Here is a 24,914-nt window from a genome sequence, read left to right as displayed (position 1 = left end):
TATTCTCAGTTATTGGGTTCCGATCTGCCTCTGGCTCCATTCAAAAATGGTTCATTCAGCCACATTAATATGTGACTTTTATTCTCCTTCTTGAAGCTGTTAGCCCAAGTATAATTGTGTGGGTGTGTGTGTGTGTGGGTGTGGGGGGGGGGGGGGGGAGGTATGACAGAGAGGGGATGCAGGGTTAGGAAACATTAGCAGGGGAGAGAGGGGACTGGGGACATCAGTGGAGGGGCATTGCTGAGAAAGGGAGCTAGCTGGATGACAAAAGGGTGGGACGAGGGTTGCATGCCTAAGAGACTATGGGGGAAGAAAAAAGGTTGAACGCATCTGCCATGGACAGGAGTGTGCGGTGGGACTGTGAGATAGCAGGATATCAGAGGGAGGAAGAAGGTATAAATAGGAAGTAAGGATGGAGAGGCCAAGTGTGCAATACATTAGTGGAGGGTATAAGAAGGGGATACAGGGATAATAGCAGAAAGTGAGTGAGGGGTTGTTGGGCTGCAAGATGTGAGCAAGGAATGGCAGGGAAGGAGGGGCAGTAGGTCAGGTTCATTAGCATCAGTGTATATGGAAAAGCAAAGGAGAAAGGGAAGGCCTGGTGAAATCCACTGGGAGCGAGACCAGGAAGACATCAGCATGGGCCATACAGTTATACCACTGCTGGTTTGGGTTGTAACTGTCGCCCATTCTCTTTGCCAATAAGGATTCTCTGTGAAAATCTATAAAAAAAATTTACACAAGAAAGTTATGTCTTACATTCCTTACTGTATCAGTTTGCATAGATTCATAAAATATGAACTGTGAAAAGATCCTTTTTGTTCATATTCTGGTTCCACAGGGAAAAGAAAGCTTTTTCAAAGTTTGACTCAGTGTTGGCTGTCTAGCACCCACCAAATCTTTTTCTTATGAGACCCATATCTGAACATTAAGGAGACTTGACAAAAATCATATTGTCCAAAAATGAGATATAAAGAAATGTTTGCAAAAACTGCCTGGCATTGCTCGGGTTATCTGGTCTATAAAAACTTGCATTTATATGTGCCTGTGTGTGCACATATGCCTGTGGGATGTGGATGTGGGGGACAATTGTCTGTGTGGGTGGGTTCTTGTGCCTGCGTGTATATGTGGGGGAGCCTGTATATGTGCGTGTGTGTGTTTGGGAGCCTGTGTGTGTGTTTATTCCTGTGCATGTATGTCTGTGCTTGCGTGTATCTTTGTGTATGTCTGCCCGCTAGTATGTGTGTACCTGTGCCTGCCTGTGTGTGTACCTGGGTGTGTGTGCCTATTTATGTGTACTTATGTGTATATGGGTGCCTGTGTGTGCCTGTATGTGTGGGAGTCTGTGGTTGTGTGTTTGGGAACTTCTCTGTATGTGTTTGCCTGTGCATACTGTAGGTGTGTGTTTGTCTCCTTATGTGCCTCTGTGTGTCTGCCTGCCTGTGTATGTGCCTGAGTGTTTGCCTGTGTCTGTGTGGATGACTTTGTGTGTATGTGCATGTGTTTGGGAGCCTGTGTGTGTGTGTCTGCCTGTGCGTGTATGTGTGTGTGTGTGTGTGTGTTTGTGCCTGCCAGTGCATGTGTGTGCCTGTGTGTCTCTGCTTGTGTGTGTCTGCCTGCATGTGTTTGTGTCTGCTTGTGCCTCTGTGTGTGTGTGTGTGCGCTGTACTTGCCTATGTGAGCATGTATCTGGATGTGTGTGCCTCGATTTGTTCATCTGTGTGTATATGGATGCCAGTGCCTGTGTCTGTCTGTGTATGCTTGTGTGCGTGCCTGTGCCCGTGTATGTGTGTCTGTTTGTATATGCCTATGTGTGTGTGTTTGAGCCTTTGTGTGTGCCTGTGAGACCAAGTTTGTGCCACTAGCAAGCTGCTGCTAACTCTGCTTGGCACTGACAAGAACTCAGTCTTTGAATGGTATTGTGAATGCTGGTACAGTATCAATAAATCTATTTGTGATATCAAAACCCATAGTAGGCACTTCGGATTATATCATTCCACTGTAAGGAAAGGGTAGAGGAGGGAATGGCATGGGTAGAGGATTGGATGTTGGTGCAGAGCCAAACCAGCCTGTGAAAATTCAAGCAGTATTAGTAGCAAGAAAAAATGGAGTCCTGCCCCTAAACTTAAGAGACTTTTTCAGCTTCAGAAAGCCATGAGTGGAAGCCAAGTCAAGCCATAACAAATTGAAATTGGGAGAGAATGTGCTATCTCTGCCTGTTTCTCTCTCTCTCTCTCTCTCTCTCTCTCTCTTGTACAGAAGCAGGGGCAAAAAGTGAGAGAGCCATCAAAGGCTGGTGTTAGCAGGGCAGGGATAAGGACAGGAGCAGCAGAAGTACAATACCCAAAGCCAGCAGCACTCTTCCATAATTACTGCTTCTGAGGTAATGGAAGCAGTATTTTCAACAACATCCTAGGAAGAATCTTGTCTGGGATTCCCTGAATCAGAAAAGATTAAAGAGTTAGTAGCTGAAGAAATTTAGTAGCATCTCAGCCATCAGTTAGGTGATGAGAAGATAGAAGATACTGATGGTATTGAGAGCAAGCTCCAGGAAGAACAGACAGTGTAAGTACAGTGAGTGATACCTCTGGCCTTTTCTTCATGGTTTACACTCAATCTCAACTCTAGTACTAGCATTAGCCCCCAAGGATGAAGAGGAGAGATCGCACAAGACATTCCTGGTCTGGAATAATTGTAAAATGAGGAAGGACCTGCGTTTTGTTCAGTATATTCAGTGTAGTAAGGCCATCATTTGAGGGAAAGTACTGGGGCATCTGACACACATTGGTATGCAGCATTACAAAACAATGCAATACTATGCACTGGCCGCAGCACATAGCTCCACGCAAGTCCATAACCGTCGACGCACATCCATAACCCTCAATGCACATCCATAATCCTCAATGCAAAACGGGGATTAGCACGTCCAAAATGCACGACCAACTGAGCGCGTAACTAATAGCACTTATCTCATGTAAATTCATGTTGATGAGGCTATTAGCTATTTCCCCCAGATGCAAAAAACATTGTGCGCCCAACAAGCACATTTTTACCCTCAAAAATTAATGCCTGTGTTAATTCTTGAGCTCAAAAAGTTGACAGAAAAGCAGAAAATACTGGTTTTCTGTAATTCCTACGATATTAAGTTGGAGGAACTGAAAATGGAAAACCCTAAAAAAAAAAATTGTGCTGGCAGTCAGGTTAGGAAAAGGGATGCTCAATTAACGACCGTCTATTTTCCTAACCTGTGGCTATGCACAAGTTAGGAAAATGGACACTGGTAAAATTGAGTATCCGTTTTCCTAACCCGCTGACAACTACCATTCCTGGGCGATTGCTGCCGAGGAGTTGCTAGAGGCGCACAATTTTCCCTAGTGCCTCCTTTTTACCACAGCAGCCCATTTTAATATTACATCAGATGGCCCAGAGAGGTGCATCAGCACGTGTTAGAGCGGATGTTCAATCATGAGCACCCATTTTCTGCGCGTCAAAATTGTATCGGCCTGTACTTGCAGAAGCAGCACCTAATAACATTGGCATCAGGGAAAAGTTGCAGCAGTAACCTGAGGACCCCATCTGTAATTCAGAGTAAAAGTCAGAGAAAAAGGGTTGAAAGAGGGAAGACTTTCCCCAAGCTGATCCCACAGCCTCGTTTACCAGTCAGATGGCAGGCTAGCAGTCCCAGTCATATGTCTGAAGAGGAACCCACCATAGAGAAAATGGGGTGATGTTCCCTAGCACAGTTCCAGCGCAAGAAGCAGGCAGTATCTAAAGTAGTAATGAGGAGCATTGGGGAAATGATTGCCCTTGATGATCAACCCTGCAGATAGGAAAGAACGTGGGCTTTAAGCATGCACTGCATGTGTTAGCTCCCAGTTACAAACTCCCCTCCAGGGCTATATTTAGTAGGAAGATCATCCCCACTCTATACAGTGACTAAGGCAAAGGGGAGTAGCATGCATTTCACCAGTGATATATAGACCAACATGAATGCTATGCACACATACCTCTCCCTGATAGCATGTTGGTGGGACCTGGCAGAAGCAAGGGCTGGCAAAAGTTCTAGCTGGGATGGAGCAACAGGGTGCAGGTGGACTTTGATGTACACCCAGTTGATGCATAGCCACCATACTTCATGCATTATTTTGTCATCCATAAGAAAGATGCTGGAAGGTTGGCAGCTAAATCAGAGACGCAGGAGTCTTCATGCAGGTTTCTTTGTTATAGACTGTGGTCAAATATGGTAAAGCAGTAGAAGATGGGGGCTTTCCATGTATCTGTAGCTTTGTACACTTGACCATGAGGGATGACCTGTGTAATGTGCCTCCAACCCAGCAGTTTGCACTGCAGCCAGCCCTCAGTACCTCTCTGGCCTGGCTTTAGTGTGATGTCTTACATTCCCCTGTGGCCTTCCAGATGGCTCTCAACATCCTGGTTATATCCTACATCCTGTAGCTGACTAGAGGCATGCCCAGGGAAGTATTGAGCTTTATAGGACCTGAAGACAGAAAATCCTATGGCGCACTTTGATGACATAAGTGCTGTTTAAATTATATAAGGAAGCCCAATTCACTTCAACAATTGCCAGAGCAACAGGTTCAGCCATTCTTGTATCAGAGTACTCGCTTCTTCATGTTCATGTTTTGCTTTGACCTGGACTGTTCTAACATCACTCTGCTTGCTGCTTGCCCCAAGCTTGGTTGGTATTCTTCTTTATGAATAGACTTCTCCTGCCCAACCCTTGTCTGACTGATTACTATGCTTTTCTTGGTACTACATATTACCACCTTGCATCAGCTGCCACCTGTTGGAGTCAGATCTGCTCTCAGATCAGATAGCACCAGTCTAACAGTTGTCCAACAGATTCACATCTCAGCCATAATGGGCCCAGAAGGGGCAGAGGAGGAGCCAGTGAGCTACCCCATTACACCGTGGGGATCTATTCCTGAAGGACCTGATAGAGAGGAGCAGGAAAATAGGGCATTTCCACTGAAATGCGAAGGTGAGGCAGCTTTTCCATGAGAAACAGGAAGAATTCAGGATGCCTCACAAGCATCTGATTCTCCCATATAATGCTGCAGAGTTTAGGGAGCAGCAGATACCCCTTCATGATCTGTCTCTTGTACATAATTTTGTGTACACCGGACAGGGCAAATCAGAACACTTCGATTCAGAAAAAGATTTTAAAATATAATTTATTCAGCTGTTTATACGAAATTCCAAGACAAGTGTTCTGGGAGATGCACTATGCCCTCTATCTATACCAACTAGCATCTCAGTGAATCTCTGCCATGCTCTGACTTATATAATCAAAATACAACCTTCCCGAAGCTTCCAGAATGAATGACGTAACTGGCCAAAGACTTCCTTACAAAAAATACCTTAGACTATTGTCATGACAATCTATCATGTATAGGAAATGCTTGTGAGGACCTCCCTCAACTAAGAATTCTTCTAACCCTGTTCCTCCTCCCACTGTAAACAAGTTCCTTAATCAATGACTTTGCTGGCTTTGTTCTTCTGTTCTTCTCTTGATATTCTTTATTATGTAAACAGGTAACAAGTCTGGTTTTTGAATAGAGCTAGACTTGGATTCCACTTCTTGGCACCAGGATTTAATTAAAACTGTCACCTCAGGGACATCTTCTAATTCAACTAGTTTCTGTTCATTGACACCATGCATCTGCAAGATAAAAGCCTGCATCCTGATTTCCTGCAAAATAAATTGCCATGTATTGTGGTGCAGATATTGTCATTGATGCCTTCCTGGCCTGTAATTATAGGCTTTGCAGAGCTTACAAGTTTCCCAAATCTTCTGCATCCTTCGAATCTGTGATAGTCAGAAAGTCTCTCAAAGTTCATTCACCTCTGACAGGCTAGTACAGCAGAGGCGTCTGGGTATTCTTAATCAGACATATTCTTCATTTCCCTCTATGGGACACCTTTAATGGATAGGTGTCACATCAATCAGTCTTCGATGAGTCATGACAAAGGAACTTAAAATGTGTCCTAACCACTAACCTTGGTATTTATCAGGTGTAGTGCATAGGTGTATGTCCCTCTAGATTCCTAATTAATATGAATGATACTCCCACAAGCATTCACTAGTTAATCAAAAAATACCATCAAAACTAATTTTCACTAGGTAGCTATTAGCTCTATAATGGAGCTATACAGATACCTGCATTATAAAAAGGACCTACTTCATAATAACATGATCACATATGTTATCTTTCAGAATCAAGTAAGTACATAATAGTGGTATAACATGTAAAGATAAGTACACAGAGAGACTAGTATGACGGTACTGTGTTTTTCATATAATACTAGGTATACTGGGCAAATCTTTTCAATGAATACTGTTGTTGTGAACAAGTACCCAGGATAATATTCATTAAAATGGCAACCAGGGATATAATCAATGCACCTTACCAGAAAAGTAAAGAAACCAATAACATAGAAGAAGACCAAGAATCTATAGAAAAACTCATACTGTGTTGTGCATACATGATGTAAAAGTGTTGCAAAGCATAAGACATATTCTAGTCATATGCTGTAGTGATGGAAGATCAAATACAAAAGCATATGCATGATAGGCAAAGGCATAGCAAAAGTCTGAAACATCATACTAATTCTGTAGGGTATTTATAGTGCTATCCAGTATTATGACAATAAACTGTAGCAGTGAAAGCACTCACTGTATGGACTGTCCTAATTCACTTGTGGCAGTCATATGTCCAAGAGATAATACGGCTGTGTAGGGCAAGTATTAATTATTAAGGTAGATGATGGCTAGTAATACTGCTTTGTCTTCAGATACTTCTAGGGGAAATGGGGCTAATACCCTTCTCAAATGATGGTAAGTCTAAATATATTGGGGATAATCATAACAATAAATGAAAGCTAACTCTGTGAGAAAGTCTTTAACCTATTATGTAATCTAAAACAAACTAATGTACTTTGCAAAATTGATAAACCATCAGTGTAAGACTTTACACAGGGAAGGAAGGAATGTCATATAAATAAAAGACAGAAATAAGGAAAATTATATCTTCCCCTTTGGAATCCTAAATAGAAACCAACTAGCTTATAAGTCACCGATAGAGTTTATAGTGAAAGGGCCAAAATAAAAAGAAAAGAACAATGAGCAATTAATATGCCGAAAGATATAGTAATAGAATGTTGCAGATCCCTATAGCAGAGCTCCTCATGTGTAAGGTATGTATTTGTTTCAAGGAGAACAGTCTCATAATAAGCATCACAAACTACACTAGTAAGAAATCTTTGTGTAGAAAGTAAAACAGTCATTAGGTAAAATCTAGTAAATAATGTCATAAGAAAAGATATTCAAAGAAGGGTTCAGCGAAAACATTAGAATAAGAGATAGAATATTGAGATATTAAAGATCAGCAAAGTGATTATCCTAAGTGCAAGCTGCAAAACAAAAGAATAGAAATAGCTTATAACTTAGGCTGGTGTGGAAGAGAAATATAAAGAGATCTCCCTCTTGAACCCTGAATTATCATATTAAAATCACACTGAAACACATCACCCTCTCTGTGATCAAAGCAGCTTCCATAGATAAAGATAGAAAAAAACCTAGTACATATGCATTTAACTGATTCAGCATATAAGTATTATAAAATCTAAGACTGGAAAATATTACTTAACTTGGAACATACAAACTAATAAAAACAGCATCACTTCAAATAATATTATTAACTTGAACACCTAAGTGCTGACAGAGAATGAAAGAACCTAAATTCTGCATAAAGTCATTCCCACAAAACATAGAAAAAAGCAAATATCAGGTATAAATTGTAAGCCTTGCAGTCCATATAATAGTCTGTGACCAAGGATAATTTCTGCATTCAGTGCATATATAGTTCTTTTAGTAGGATTCAGTGATGATGTCAAGGCAGAATCTCTTAGCTCCTTAGATTAGATGCATGTGTATGAAGTCAAACCTAAATAAAAGTGCAACAAATCCGATTAAGTAGTAAGAAAATACTTTTATGTCACGTACTCCCTATATTTAAGTTGCCAAATAATCCCCACATTATTTCAAAACATCATGCAATGGTCCAGACCACAAACATAAATACTCAGACTGTACATTAAAACATATATGTCACAGCACTGACCACATAATACATGCATTCATTCATTCCTCCTTGTACACATGTAACATAGAACAAACAACATGACAAACTTTTGAGCTCAAAAAGAAAAACGTATTTTAAAATATAAAAGAATTGGATCGATCCACAAAAGAAAACAAAAACTCAGGATGAAAATTAAAATAGATCTATTCAAAAATTGAAAAGGAATCAAACTGGAATAAACTGATCTTCATCTCCCATAGAACAGAGACAGATGCGCTTTGTGCTTTGGTACCCTGGAAAGAAATCTAATATATGACAGTTAATATAATGATTATAATTTAAATTTAAAAATGACATTACAGGTTCCTTAAAAGTCAAACTGCTATTATACCTTAATTCAGCAAAAAGCAGTCATAAAGCTACTTTCCTTTCTATGATGGTCCACCCCTAGGAGGCGCTGTCCCCTGTGATAAGAGCTACTTCCTTTTACAAATCTAAAACCTTTTTGTTTTCCTATGCTTGTAAACTCCTAACTCACCTTCTAAAAGAAAAACTTAAAACAAACAACTTTACACTTAATTAGAAGTCATTCTATTTCCATCCAATATGCATATGTTCCACAAAGTTCTTACTACCAAATCCTGTAAATACCCTAAATAAAAATACAAATCATTTCCAAAAGCACAGACATATCTGCTAGAAGTCTGGAAGTCTGCAAAATAAAAGGATGGCACAGACTAATATGCATTAACCAAAAGTTTTTCTTACTGGCACATAAATAGATAATAGGCATTGCTGCTTAACTCTCTGCTGTTCACCGTCTCACAATCTTACTCCTTTACATACCATCTAACCAGTCCACAATACAAACATGTAATACCTGAACTCCCATCAAAATGAACCACCTAATTCATTTCCTTTCTTCTAAAAGTTAGCAGCTACTGAGGTATAATCAAAACTGAGAAATATTTATCATCCTTACTGCTGCATGCCATCCGTTTATGTTAAAATAAATCATATCTTCACACAATTAAATGCACTGACTTACATCTTTTCTCTACTTTTACCCAAAACATCCTAAATTTCTCAGCACACAGCCTTCTGCATATTCATAAATCTCTTCCCTCTTTAACATTACTTCATCTCTCATCCCTAATATTCACTTTCCCCATACTTTCAATACAAATTTCTGTTTTCACATTAAACAGATCAATCCATTAGTCCCTCTTCTATCACCTGTGCACTCAGTCCTATAACATACTTAAACCTCAAACCTCTCAGCAGAACTGTAAAATCCATTTTAAAAGTGACTCACTCCCAGGGTTTTTTTTTTTTTTTCCTTTCTTCTCAAACACATTCCTAAGGGGGGGTTCACCTCCTCTCCCGCCAAACAACTGTTACACTCAATGAATAGGTTTGTTAAGTGATAAAACACTTAAACAGATCATTTCATTAAAATGGAGTCGCTCTCTTGTAGTATATCTATAGATTGTTTTCCTGTTCTATCTCTCTGCCTATACCCCTGACCAAAGAAAAACGATACATCCCTCTCCAATGATACATCAAATCTAATTATGAATGGCTTTAAATAAACACAGGTTCATGCTTTCGTTCTTACCAAATGAAATAACACACTGCACAATAAACTCTCGGTAATCACACAATTCTAAAAACTTAGATGCCAATATGAGCATCTCTGCATTAATGGTGGGAAATAAAACCAAAAACTAAGAAGCTTGCTGGGCTGGTTATTCGTTTTCTACATTTACAGTGAACATAAGAGTCCTTGTGGCCAGCCATGGCTACATCATTCAGCCCTGTACCTTGAGGGGGAGGGGGGAGAAGCAAAACACCATAAAACGGAAAAACTTCATTTCTCTGGTTAATGATACCCTAACAGCAATCACGCATTAACTCCAAAGCAAACGTAAATATGAACTGATAAAAATAAATCTCATAAACTAAAATAAACTGGAGACATTCATGTACCTCTAATCACAGACAGCTGTAAACTATAATATCCAACCATGCAGTTTCTAGTTTGAAAAGCACCGCATTTGTTTGTGTTTAACAACTAAACTTTGGTAAAAAATCCACTAACTAAAAACTCCTTATCATACTAATTATAACTTTCAACTTACCAATTGTAACGTATTCCCTCTTTCTCCTTCTGAATGTACACACTCACAACTGCTCTACTCAGCCGCTCCCCAGGTGTAAAGTGAAAGTGAAAGTGAAACTGCTTGAGCCCAAGCCATGCGGTCTGAGGACAAAAGACCCCAGACTGACTAGTGCTGGGTACCCCTCTGTTGTTTTTTCAACTGTTCAATCTGATTTTAATTAAATCATCAACTCATGTCCTGTCTCCCTAACATATATTAAAGAACATTTTGCAAAAAGTATTCTAACCCCGATGTAACACACAATCTATATACACTATACAACAAATAAAATAAAATAAAATAAAAACATTGATACTTACAAATTTTTCCTTTTTTTTTTTTTTTTTTTCTTGTTACATACTCACAAAATGGATCCAACTTCATTCCACATCTGCTCTGAACTCATAATTCTCCGGGATAACCTCCCCGCATGGGGGCAACTCAATCTTTGAACGGCAAGCCAAATTTACCCTTCAAGAACCTAGTGCTAGGTTGTCCACCAACCATAACACTACAGCTTATTAATAATTAATAACAACAGCTATTAATGTCCCTTCATGGTCGCCAAAATGTACATAATTTTGTGTACACCGGACAGGGCAAATCAGAACACTTCGATTCAGAAAAAGATTTTAAAATATAATTTATTCAGCTGTTTATACGAAATTCCAAGACAAGTGTTCTGGGAGATGCACTATGCCCTCTATCTATACCAACTAGCATCTCAGTGAATCTCTGCCATGCTCTGACTTATATAATCAAAATACAACCTTCCCGAAGCTTCCAGAATGAATGACGTAACTGGCCAAAGACTTCCTTACAAAAAATACCTTAGGCTATTGTCATGACAATCTATCATGTATAGGAAATGCTTGTGAGGACCTCCCTCAACTAAGAATTCTTCTAACCCTGTTCCTCCTCCCACTGTAAACAAGTTCCTTAATCAATGACTTTGCTGGCTTTGTTCTTCTGTTCTTCTCTTGATATTCTTTATTATGTAAACAGGTAACAAGTCTGGTTTTTGAATAGAGCTAGACTTGGATTCCACTTCTTGGCACCAGGATTTAATTAAAACTGTCACCTCAGGGACATCTTCTAATTCAACTAGTTTCTGTTCATTGACACCATGCATCTGCAAGATAAAAGCCTGCATCCTGATTTCCTGCAAAATAAATTGCCATGTATTGTGGTGCAGATATTGTCATTGATGCCTTCCTGGCCTGTAATTATAGGCTTTGCAGAGCTTACAAGTTTCCCAAATCTTCTGCATCCTTCGAATCTGTGATAGTCAGAAAGTCTCTCAAAGTTCATTCACCTCTGACAGGCTAGTACAGCAGAGGCGTCTGGGTATTCTTAATCAGACATATTCTTCACTCTGTTAACAGAGAAGGATATGCACTTCCCACTGGGCATCATGATTGGTTAGTGATGAGGTAGCTGGTACAAATCCTGAAGCCTTTCAAGGAAGCCATGTAGGTTCTGAATACCAGAAGCACCACCAAGAGCAGGGTCATCTCTATAGTAAATATTCTGGATGTAAAGTTGGAGGGCTTCCATGAGCAAGAGGCAATGGAAGCAGAGTTGTTGTAGTTTCTGGACTCCTTGCACCAGCAGGTGTAAGAGAGACTGAAACCTCTCATAGAAAAGAATACATACATGCTTGCTACACTTTGTGAACCACAGGTAAAAGTGAGTGTCGCCTTTCAGTCCCAGCATCTCACATTCATGAAGTAGTAAGTGGACTGTGTGAACAGGCAATCCAGAGGCATACAGGAAACAGTAGCCAACTCAGAGATTAGTGCAAGTAGGAGCAGCACCTTGTCAGCTACCATTTCCTTCCTCATCTCAATACGCCAAAGCCACATTGCCCGCAAAGAACTTTCTTTCCTGACACAGGCCATAGCTAAAGCAACTGGCAAAAAGACCTTCAGCCCAGCCTAGCAAAGGAGACCACAGCAGAAATTTCTAAGAAATACTGTCTCACAGAGCCCATCGGGGACATGGACACAGATGCACTGGCATATTTGGCACACAACTCAGCAGTCTGGCCAGATCCAACCACGTTTGCTCAGCCATATCTTTGCTGCATACCAATCAGCATGCCCAGTGAATGTGTCTTCTCAATGACATATCCATATTATGAATCCTCATCGTTGATGGAAAAGCTAGTCTTTTTGAAAATCAATCTGCATTGCTTGGGTTTCCAGGATTTCCGTACAAGGGCAAGATAACTGAAAGCACCTTGAAAACATTGCTGCCACCCTGCCTTTCTGCCATGCCCCAGATTTACTACTTTAGAGGTTTTTCTGCTACTATGCCTACCTTCCATACTGCTGATATACCACCTTAGTGATCTTCCTACTATTATGCCTACTTCCATGTCCCTGATCTACCACCTTAGGAGTCTTGCTGCTACTGCTCTACCTACCTGTCATGCCCCTGATATACCACTTTGGGGGTCATGCTACTAATATGTCAACCTGCCATGCTTTTTATTTGCCAGGTGGACAGTTTTGGCATCTCTGTATTTGTTGATTAGATCTCATCCTCGTTTTCTCACTCTGTTTGTTGGTTCTCGGGTGTTTTGTCCCCAGAAAAAAAAATGTGAACAAAAAAAGACAAGTTTTCTCAGGCACAAGGGCCCTGAAGCACACAGAAACAGGATGTATGCTTACATTAACAGCTTTATTAGGAGTATAGGCAACAGAAATACAGCTCCTGACTTATGCACTGCAGGATATAAAGAAACACTTCACAATAGGACAAGGCTTATATCTAGTCTAAGGATATGGTCCAGATCTTTACCAGTAGAATCCTTTCCAGAGATAAAGACAAACAAGCCTTTATAGTCAAGATTATTAACTTCACAATAATATTAACACATATTGCATGGTAACTCATGGGTTTCCTCTGGGATCCCATACTTCATGTCCTGTCTGCCATCTAAATGCTGGGATCACCTGAGAGTTGCCCCAGCAGTCCTTTTGACCATTCCAGATCCTCAGGAGCGGGGCCAAATAGTAGGCTCTCTTTATGTTGAGAGTAACTTTTCGTAAACCCTTCCATGCCTCAATACACAGCATACTAGCCCCAAACCTGGGAAATATATCTTTTCCCCTGACACAGTTCTTTTCCAACCCCACCTCATGATTATTTGAAGTGTTCTACTCCTCTATGGGCTCAGCCTAGTTCTCCCACCCTGTTTGTTTGTTTTGGGTTATACTGAAATGTTTTGTCCACAGAAAACAATGCAAAAAAAGAAAAAGAATCTTCTCCCACCCCACCTCATTTATGGTTTTCCATCTTGTTGTCAAGCCTGTCTAGGTGTTTATGCTGTTTTTTATTCTCCTTACTGTGTGCCTTGGTGTTTTAAACAACTTTATGTTGTTTATGATTCATTGTATGACACAGCTTGATGGTTTAGATACCTTTGTGCAGTTTGCAATTCACGTCTTTGTGCTGTTTGTGATGCAGTTCACTTCACACCTTGTTCTGTTTGCTTTTTCCTTTACTGTAAGCCTTGAAGGTACAGATATCTTGTGCTATTTGTGATTCACCACACTCCACATTCTAGTGGTTTTATTCACCTTGGTGCAGTTTGTGATGGACCTCACTGCATACCTTGAGGTTTAGACACCGTTGTGCTGTTTGTGATTCACCTCATACCACACCTTTGGGCTTAGACAACTTTATGCTGTTTACAATGGACTGCATTTCATGCCTTGATGGTTTAACACCTCTGTGCTGCATGCAATTCCCTACACTGTATGACTTGGAGGTAAAAACACCTCTGCATGCAATTCCCTACACTGTATGACTTGGAGGTATAAACACCTCTGTGCTGTTTGCAATTTTGTACACTGTACACCTTGGGAGCTTTGACACGTCTGTGCTATTTGCGACTCCTCACATTGCATGCTTTGAGGTATAGACACTTCTGTGCTGTTTTTGATTCCTCGCACTTATAAGTTTTAGGGGTTTTGATGCCTTTGTTCTGTTTGCGATTCTCTGCACTGTATGCCTTGAGGCTACTAGGACAGTTCTAGACTCATTCTGGGAACCAGAAATCCTGTAGAGGATATTTGATTCAATTGTTTTTTCTATCCAGGCTTCTTCCTTTCCTGTTCACAAGTCTAAAGTTGTTTATATTATCTCCCTGTTAACAGAAGAAGCCCTATTTTGGTCCTCTATGCTCTGGGAGAGACAAGATCACCCAATTTTTTATTCTGATTCTTTTGAGGTCAATATTCAAACCTGGCCATATAAGTAACTTAGTCATATTTAACTTATCTGGCTAAGTTCAGAGGTATAATCAGTGGCATGGCTACGCTATTGAATATACCCATATATGTGCACACTTAGCCATATAAGATATATGGCTAAGTTTAGACCTGCTATTGAGCAAGTCTATCTTATATATAACTAATGAGAGATATACACCAAAAAATTACAAAAATACAAAACATATATACATTTTATTACAGCAGCTTCATAGACGGATAGAACAAAAAATACAATTTATACAACACAAATCAACTCTCATTCATACTTTATTCATACATTAAAAATCGAGACATAAAATATATCTTAATATCTAAAATCAATTTCACATATATTTTATCTATTTTTTATCTATCAATACAACAAATGTTTCTCAAAAATTATAGCGTATTTATTCAACTTTATATTAAAAGTTCATATAATAAATTCGTAGAACTTCCCAAACCAGAAGAATGCCTTCCAAACAAGCTTGTGCCGTCACAAAGGATCTTCCTGTTATAAAGAGTCTTCCCCTATTGAGGGTTCATATGATGCATTCATAAGACTTCTCAAATCTGAAGAATGTCTTTCAAATATATCAAAACACAGGATAATACCGTCACAAGTAATCTTCCCCTACAAGGGACCCTCGTTTCACCCTACTGGGCTTCCTTAGGGGGATAAATGTCCTACAATAGACAAAATCAACAAACCAATATATACACCAAAAAATGAGATATACTAACCTATTTAGATTCAGTCTATAAATGAGCTGTTATCGCAAAGAATCTTTTAAATCCATATTCTACAGTCAAACGGCATAGCATCGATAACGCCCTACTCAACAATGTCCTCTTATTATCACTCCTATGAAGTTGTCAAAATGTAAAAAAACCAAAAAACAGATTTAACATATTTCAAATTTATGCGTATAAAATATGCTCACAATTGTGATTATTACTTATGATTAATCCCAACTTTTCAGAAGAAAGCTGGTACAAAAATCACCTCCTTACTAGAACTACCAAATGGCACCACCACCAGTGGCATCCTAACACTTATGCTTACATATCTTACATACTCACACCCTTTATTTAAATGCACAGAACCAGTCAAAGATGAAATAATCACATGGACACCAACCATTATATAATATCATTAAGCCCAAAATACATTAATATCTGCCAATTATCAATGAAGCATTGTTCCCATTGACACAGCCTATGGGAAACATACTCACCTATTCTCACCATTATTTTACATTCATTAACCCAATCAGATAAGAAATCACATGAACACCGACCATTCTGTATCGTTATTGAGACCAAGAGGTGCCAATGTCTGCCAATTATAAATAAAACTTTGTTCCTATTGACACAATCTACGAGAAACATCTCCTCCCCATATATCATGTAATTGTTTAATCACAAAGGATTTAACTTCCTCAATCATATGTGATGTTGAAATCCAATGAGCAACAAGTGGGGCATTTTCTTTTGATGTCCGAACACTACTTTTGTGTTCAATGATCCTCTGCTTAATTTCTCTCTTAGTTTGCCCTATATAAAGGAGAACATACAGGGCCTTCCCTGTAGTTTGAGTCAACCTTTCCATAGCAAAAAGGGTCCATAATCCTAACATCAAGCCTTGTGTGGCCAGATAACTAGATACTTAAACCGAAGTCTTCAAAAAATATGCTGGTGCTTAAAGAAAAAAATCCCACAGTTCAGGCCTCTCAGCCTGTTACTACCCCTCACTACAAAAGTTCAAATCCACCTGCTGAACAGGCCCTCCTAACCCCTTGAAATGTATAAATTTATAAGTTATTTGCACCACTGGCCCTGGCCCTCCAGCCCTCTTCCTTCCCTTTGCAAAATGGAATTGAACTGTTTGCTTTCTCAGACCCCAGACCTGCCACACTTCCCCCAAAGCCCTCCCATCCACTCAGTACCTGGATTGGGGCCCCATGTGAATCTCGGGATCGCTGCACAGTGCATTGCTGGGCGCTTTCAGTATTACTCTGGTGATTATTTTTGCTTTGGGGGGTGGGAATTGGGCATGGAGGTCTGCGACTGGGTTTTTGGTTTTTTTTAAAGAGTGCTACTTACCCTGATATCTGTTGCGTCCGTCGGTCTTCGATGACTTCACCCGCCTACCTCTCTCTATTTTCGGCTCCTCCCGCTCACTTGGATTGATGGCTGCCGCGGCGTCTGCTTGCCGTTCTCTCCAGCATCCTCGGACCGGCTTTGGTGCTGCCTCCCGCCATTCTCCTTCAAGGTACCTCTTGGGCGCGCACGCATGCCACCCTCATCTTTAACTCCACGTTGGCACGAACCTCAGGGGCGTCTCCCTGTTCTGATGTCATGTCTTCCGGGTATATCTGCCTACAGTATTTGCTAGCTCGTTGAGTTAGCAACAGGATTCATATGGATGGGATTCGCTCTCCGTTCCTAAGCTACTCTGCCACTCCAGCTCTATCTGGAACTCTTACTACCCTTCGGGGTCTCTGTCGGGGTACCTGCTCCTCGGGGGCCTCTCTGCTTTTTTCAGTTGCTATTAGGAAACCGGTACTCGCTCCTCGAGGGCCCATGTTCCCTGTGTAGCTGCCTGCAACCTTTACCCTTCTAATTGGAAGAACTAACTTACAGTTACCATCAATGAGTACAGATTCTCTCTCCACAGTACTGCTTCACTGGAATCAGGTACTCACTCCTTGAGGGCCTGCTCTCTGCTCTGGTGCCAGACCTCTCGTCTAGTGGAATCTCTGTTACTGCTAAGTGAGTACAAAGCTATCGAGTCTCTCTGCTCTAAAAGATCGGGTACTCCCTCCTCGAGAGCCTGCTCTCCCTGTCTCGGAACTTCTTCTATTTCTACATTGGGACTCTGAATGTTAATCTTATTGTGTGCTCATAACTCTCAGTCTCTTTCCACTACAGCACTGCCTTGCAGAGGATCCACTGTTCCAGCATTCTGTGGGAGACGCACCCAGCTGGGCTCTACAACCATTACTCACTACTGCCACCTCTGGTGGTCACTTAAACTGGCTAATAAAAAATTCAAATCTGTTTTTGTTTGACTGGAGTCTAGCCTGACTCCATGGTCCCTCACAGGACTGCCCCCCTTGGGAATGGCTAGCTGCCACAGTGTCCAAGGATCCACCCAAACACCATTAACCATATCAATATCTTTGATGAATCAGGTTAGTTATTCGGCCACACAAGGCTGGATAGCTTTAGAATGCTTTGAACATAAGAACATAAGAAATTGCCATATTGGATCAGACCAAGGGTCCATCAAGTCCAGCATCCTGTTTCCAAAGGTGGTCAATCCAGGCTACAAATACCTGGCTAGTATCCAAAAACTAAGTATATCCCATGCTACTGATGCTAGTAATAGCAGTGGCTATTTTCTAAGTCAACTTGATAAATAGCAGGTAATGGACTTCTCCTTCAAGAACTTATCCAAACCTTTTTTAAACCCAACTGCACTAACCACATCCCCTGGCAACAAATTCCAGAGTTTAATTGTGTTTTGAGTGAAGAAGGTCTAAATAGCTAATTTAGCTGGATATAGTTCAAAATTGGCTAAGTTAGCTGGATAACTAAACACTTCTCAGAAACACCCTCAGAAGAAATTTTTTTATCTGGCTAAATTATATCCAGATGATGACTTATTTAGCTATAGTTTAGCCGGATAAGTGGCTAAATATCTCAAATCTTGCCATCTAAATGGCTTTTGAATATTGACCTCTTTATTTTTTCAAATAGTAAACAACCAGTTTGCTTTTAACAGTTCCATTCCACTCCTAATTTTATAGACATCAATCATATCACCCCTCAGCCATCTCTTCTCCAAGCTGAAGATCCCTAACCTCTATAGCCTTTTTTAGCCTTTCCTCATAGGGGGAGCTTTTCCATCCCCTCATTCATTTTGGTTGCCCTTCTCTGTACCTTTTCTAGTTTCACTATATCTTATTTGAGATGCAGTGACCAGAATTGCACACAAGAAGGCAATTATCAAGAAGGCTCCTCACCTAGTAAAAATGTTGCTAGCAGTCATGTATGGGTTTGACAATTGCTTGGTTTTGATTAATTGTAAATATTACTATTCTTATCATAAGGCTTGGGAATAACCAGCACCGAGTGGCAGATATTACCATAAGAAGCTTGATGGGTAGACTGGATGGGTCATCTGGCCTTTTCTGCTATCATTACTGTGTTACTATGTTACTCTAGGTACAGTCACACCATGGAGCGATACAGAGGTATGACATCCTCCATTTTATTTTCCATTCCTTCCCAATTAATTCCTAACATTCTGTTTACTTTTTTGACCTCTACCATACACTGAGCCAAATATTTCAATGTATTGTCCACAATTATGCCTAGATCCGTTTCCTGGGTGGTGACTCATAATTTGCAACCTACAACATATAACTGCAGTTTAGATTATTTTTCTCCATGTGCATCACTGCACTTGTTCACATTAAATTTTGTCTGCCATTTGGATGCCCAGTCTAACAAGGTCCTCCTGCAGTTTCTCACAATCTGTTTGTAAGAATAATTTTAAAATAACTTAGAATAAATTTGTGTAATGGGCAAATTTGATTACCTCATTCATTGTTCCTTTTTCCAGATCATTTATCAAAATGTTAAAAAGTACCCATCCCAGTACAGATCCCTGAAGCATTCCGCTATTTACCTTTCTCCATTGAAAATACTGACCATTTAATCCTACTCTCTATTTCTCTCATTCTACAATAGTCCATTGCCCACTATCCCATGACTTTTTAATTTCCTGAGGACACTCATGAGCGACTTTATTAAATATCTTCGAAAATACAAATATACTATATCCATTGGTTCACCATTCTCCACATGTTTATTAACCCCTTCAAAAAATGTAGCAGATTGGTAAGGCAAGACTTTCCTTGGGTAAATCTATGTTGGTTGTGTCCCATTAAAACATGTCAGTCTATATGTTATTTAATTGTATTCTTTAGAATAGTATGTATGATTTTTTCTGGCAATGTCATAAAGCTCACCAGTCTATAATTTCCTGAATCATACTTGGAGCCCTCTTTAAAGATTGGTGTTACATTGGCAACCTCAGTCTTCAGGTATAATAGAATGTTTTAATGATAGGTTACAAATTACTAGTAATAGGTTTGCAATTTCATTGTTACGGGCGCTACCTCCGGTGGCCGTTATTCTCCGAGGCACGGAGGCGCGGTCATTTCTCAAACAGGGTAGTGAGCCCATGGACCACAGCATGACCCAGGGAGGAGCCTCAAGCCACACCGCGGGAGGTGAGCTGGTGCAGGCATGGGTAACAAGGCAAAACATGTCTGAAGCAAGGACTAGAGTACAAGGTCCGACCCTCAACCGGACCTGCACGCCACAGGATAACCAACAACGCAATGTTGATTAATGAACAGTCCTCCAACCGTTCCAAGCCCTTTCTGACCTGCTGCTGGGTACAGCAATGGGTAGCAGGCCAGCAAAGGACGAGGGCAGACGGAGTCCTTCGAAGACAGAAGACTTTGGATGAAGACTGAGGCACAGACATCATGGACAAGGACTGAGGCAACGACATCATGGATGAGGACTGAAGCGAAGACATCAGAAGACACAAGACGTGAATGAGGGTCTTGGAAGACTCTTGACAAGACGAAGAACTTGGAAGGCTCTAGACAAGGCGAGGAACTTGGAGACTCAGACGAGACGAAGGACTTGGAAGACTCTAGGCGAGACAAGGAACTTGGAAGAGTCTTAGACGAGGTAAGGAGCTTGGAAGATTCTTAGACGAGGTGAGGAGGTGGGAAGGCTAGACATTGGCACTGTCTCTCAGGGCGCCCTACACAGCCCACCTACACGGGCAGACCCATTGGACTGGTCGCAGACCACCCTGTCCCACTGCGCACCCTACACAGCCTGAGCAGCCTGGTCACGGACCACGTGGAGAGCGGAACAAGCGCAGGAAGGAATCCAGCCGAGGCGAGACCCCGCTGACGAAGCCGGTGTCACCCGGAGAACCACAAGAGCTGGCAGGTCATGAAGGCTCAGGAGCGCAGGAAGCGAATCCATTGCAGGCAACTCCAATGACAGAGACGTGTCATCCGGAGAACCAAGGAGCCGGCAGAACAAGAAGGCTCAAGAGCACAGGAGCAAAACATCAGGAAGGGCTGGAACATCAGGAAGCAAAACATCGGGAAGCGAGACATCAGGAAGACTGGACGAGAGACCTCAGGAGTTTAAGACATGGAGACCAGAACATCAGTTACCGGGAACTCGAAGACATCTGAAGACAGGGACGGAGGACATCAGGAACCTGAAGACACTAAAGACCTGGACGACGAACATCTGGAACATGGAGATAGCTGAAGACAAGGATATCCAGATCAGGCCGACATCAGGACTGTGAACAAGGAACATGAAGACACTGAACACGAAGCCATCAAAGCAAGGGAAACCACGGAGGACCTGGATCGATGAAGGAGCACAGACTACTGTGAGACTCAATCCGAAGGCCACGAGAGACTGAAGAAGAATCCCTTTTATAGGGCTGAAGCAGGAAGTCATCAGGAGGAGCCAGCAGCACTTCCTGTGGCTGGCCTTTAAATGGAGTGAAGAGGCGCGCGCCGGCACTTAAGGAAGGCTGAAGAGAGATGCAGCATCATGGACAGCGGTGCTCTCCTGCACCTCAGCACGGAGATGCAGAAACAGGCAGGCAGGCTTCAGGATGGCTTCCTGCCGTCCGAAGAGGACCCCTAAGGTGACATTGCAGCTCCCTTCCGTGGAGGTAGGCCGGCGGCGGCGGCTCCAGGCCGCGAAGAGGAGCGTCGGGAGCCAGAGCGGCGATACCAGGCCGCAGGGGTGAGGCTGGCGGCATCGACCAGCCGCGAAGGACGGCCCCCAGCAGGCTCGGCCTCGTCACGCAGGACCGAAGATGGGGGCGGCGTCCGGGCCGCGGAGGAAGGAGTTGGTGGCGTCCTGACGTGGGATGAGACTCAGTTGGCAGCGTCCCCTGCCGCATATGAAGGGAGACGGCCTCGGCCTTCGGGCCGTGGTGAACGAAGTCGGCGGCGTCCTGCCGCGTCGTGAAACCAGGTGGGTGGAGAGGCCTGCTCGCAGAGAGTAGCTCCGCGGGCAGGAATCATAACATTCATTTTTGGTATAAAGCATTTTGTCCAGATAATTTACTACTCTTTAGTTTGTTAATTTGCCCTATTGCATCTTCCAGGTCTTCTGTAATTTGTTTCATTTCCTCCAAATCATCACCATTAAATAATATTTCCAGCATGGGTATCCCCCAACATCCTCCTCAGTAAACATAAAAGAAAAGAATTAATTTATTCTTTCCTCTATGTTCTCTTCCCCCAAATGTCTTTTTTACCCCTTGATCATCCAATACGCCAATCGACTCCCGCCCAGTCTTCCTGCTTTGGATGTATTTGAAAAAATGTTTATTATTTTTCCTTCTCGGCAAGCTTATTTTCAAATTTTCTTTTTGCTTACCTTATCAATGTTTTACATCTTACCAGTGCTTTTGCTTTTTCCCATACTGCATCCATACTGCTACTTTCTGTATACGCACTTGCATTTTTCTCTCTTTGACAATTTAAAGTTCCATATGACTTAGCAAATCCTCAAGAGCCTCTTCCTAATTTCTTCTACCTGTTACCGCTCCTCTTACAACTGTGCTCTCTGTCTGTCCCATGCGTGTTTAAATTCTGTCATGGTTATGGTTGCTGTTATTTCTGTGAGATACTATTTTAAGCCTCTACTACCTCTATTTTCCCATATTTCCTCTGACATTCTGACCCTTTGTCCTTGAATTTCCTTTTCTATAGAGTATTTCACCTTCCTGTAATTTATTTAAGCCTGTCAAATAGTTGAATGTTTATATCATATTCCCCTTTCTCTTCTTTCCTCCAGCAAATATGTTTTGAGTGTTTTAAACATTTCCTTTTGGAGTTTGTATTATATATGATATTTCATGTTAGTAGCCTTCTCTGAATTTCTGTCCTCTCAATATCCTTACGAAGGTAAGGTCTCCAGAACTGAACATAGTTGTTATGTCCATCGGTCACAGATGGCTGCGACCGCTATTACTTACTGCATCTGCTGCCGCCCTCTCTCCCTTGGGGAAACTCGCGACTGTAGCTAGCCGCTTCCAATGCACATGGCCCTGCTCCAGGACTCCCCAGGGCAGCGAGGACGCCGCCAATCGCCATGTCTCCTCCAGGCCTTTCTAAGCGTGCGCTACATGGCCCTCCTTTAAGGATGCCAGGGCTGGAACCTCAGGGGCGTCTCCTCCTGATGACATCATTAGCCCTGGACTCTTAAGCACCATCGGGGCCTGGCTCTAATCGACTTGGCAACAAGTTCCTTCCTTGCTGTATCCTGCTGATATCTCCTCTGACGTTGGTTCCGGGTTCCTACTCCTTGGCATGAGACACTCTCGGGTACCCACTCCTTGGGGGCCTTGTTCCTGTCTCTGGCTATCCGCTCCTCGGAGGGCTCTGCACCTCGGACGCTGCCTGTTAGCTTCCCCACTCCTCGGGGTGGCTTCTGGAACCACTCTTTTACTGAAAACTCTACATAGGTGTACCCCACTCCACGGGCCATTGCCTTACTACTCTGCTTTGTGGAGACTCAACATAGGTGAACCCCACCGTGCAGGCCGTTGCCTTACTACTTTGCTTCATAGAGACTCAGCGTTGGTGTACCCTGCTCCTTGGGTCATTGCCTTACATCTGTGACTGTGCCGTGCTCCCCGCTTCTCGGGGTAGCGTCCTGCTTCACCTCAGAGACTGTACCTGCGCTTCCCCGCTCCTCGGGGTAGTGCTCACGTCATAGCCAGTGACCCCTGAGCTTCCCCGCTCCTCGGGCAAGCCCTCGTCATTCCTCCGTGTTGACTCCATGGCTCCACCCTGAGATTCCTGTCTCAGCACTCCTCCATACCCTGCCTTGCATTCCCCGCTCCTTGAACCTGCTCGGTACTTCACCACTAGGGGGACTGTCCTGGCTATTGCATCCTCACCCCAGTCTCCTGCTCTCTCCATACTTCCTGGGCTGTGTCACATATTGCTACAGCTGTTTTATCATTATTTTCAGCTGGAGAATGAATGCATAAGGGAGTTGTTCTATCCTGTTACAGATCACATTGCTTCTTATTGCATGAACTGTGGAAGTATTAAACATATGCAGTGTGTCTGCTAGAAAGCTTTTCTTTGCTTAATAGTTCCTTTTGTATATGTTTCATCTGAATAATGCACTTCTGTTGCAATGAGTATATCTGTTCTATAATGATGAGACGTTTTGTAATGGATGCATGTATCTTTAATCATGGCTGCTTGAGATCCTTCTGACTTCAGCTCTGGGGAAGGAGCATTTTAGCATGAATTCTGCAAAAATTCCTGAGTCACACATTTGGTTGAATTTCTCAAACTGACCTTCCAGAGGTTTACTTTTGTACATAATTTTCTGTATACCCCTGAATTTCATAGAATCAAAGTATTTTCTCAGTCATGTACAGCTCCCAGAAAGTTAGCATGGAGAGCAGGTATCTGCAAGTACAGACTAGACAAGGAGAATCTTGTAGCAGTTGTAGGATGTAATGTTGTCTCAATTCACATTAAACCATCCGAAGGTAAAGATTTGATGCAACAGGTTCCATGCCTGCACATGCATGAAGTACCATCTCTCACCTCGGGCCAAGGGCCCACTAACTTACGAATCCTAACAATAGTAGTCAAGCGGCCTATACAAGAGTAAATTTACTCCTTTTTAAAACTGGAGAAATCTGGATTCTTGTAGGTTGCGGTATCAACTGCCATAAAAGTAATTCAAAGATATTGTACATGAGCTTTGGAGATGATATAGTGCCTTCATATCTATCCTATCTTTAGATCATGCGTATGTTGGTTGAATGAAAACTAAAGATGAAATATTTTGCTACAGTTTAAGGAAAATAAGGATTAGTTCTAAGTTGAAAATTTTGAATTGTTCTGTTTCATTTTTTTTTATTTCTAAATATTTATTGAAAACATAGGGGTGGATTTTAAAAGGCGCGCGAATAGCCTACTTTTGTTTGCGCTCCAGGCGCAAACAAAAGTACGCTGGATTTTAGTAGATACGCGCGGAGCCGCGCGTATCTGCTAAAAACCTGGATCGGCGCGCGCAAGGCTATGGATTTTGTATAGCCGGCGCGCGCCGAGCCGCGCAGCCTACCCCCGTTCCCTCCAAGGCCGCTCCGAAATCGGAGCGGCCTCGGAGGGAACTTTCCTTTGCCCTCCCCTCACCTTCCCCTCCCTTCCCCTACCTAACCCACCCGCCCGGCCCTGTCTATACCTTTGTCGGGGGATTTACGCCTCCCGGAGGGA

At 42.1% G+C, this 24,914-nt stretch overlaps 1 protein-coding gene across 1 annotated transcript in view; it reads left to right on the top strand.

Moving 5' to 3' along the window:
- CCDC7 (coiled-coil domain containing 7) overlaps positions 1–24,914 on the top strand; it is an 820,938-nt gene that overhangs the window by 555,999 nt on the left and 240,025 nt on the right. The window lies entirely within an intron of this gene.

The sequence above is a fragment of the Rhinatrema bivittatum genome, chromosome 2, assembly GCF_901001135.1.
Source record: "Rhinatrema bivittatum chromosome 2, aRhiBiv1.1, whole genome shotgun sequence".
NCBI lineage: Eukaryota > Metazoa > Chordata > Amphibia > Gymnophiona > Rhinatrematidae > Rhinatrema > Rhinatrema bivittatum.
Note: the sequence above shows the minus strand (reverse complement) of the source record. Positions and strands in the feature narration are given on the sequence as shown.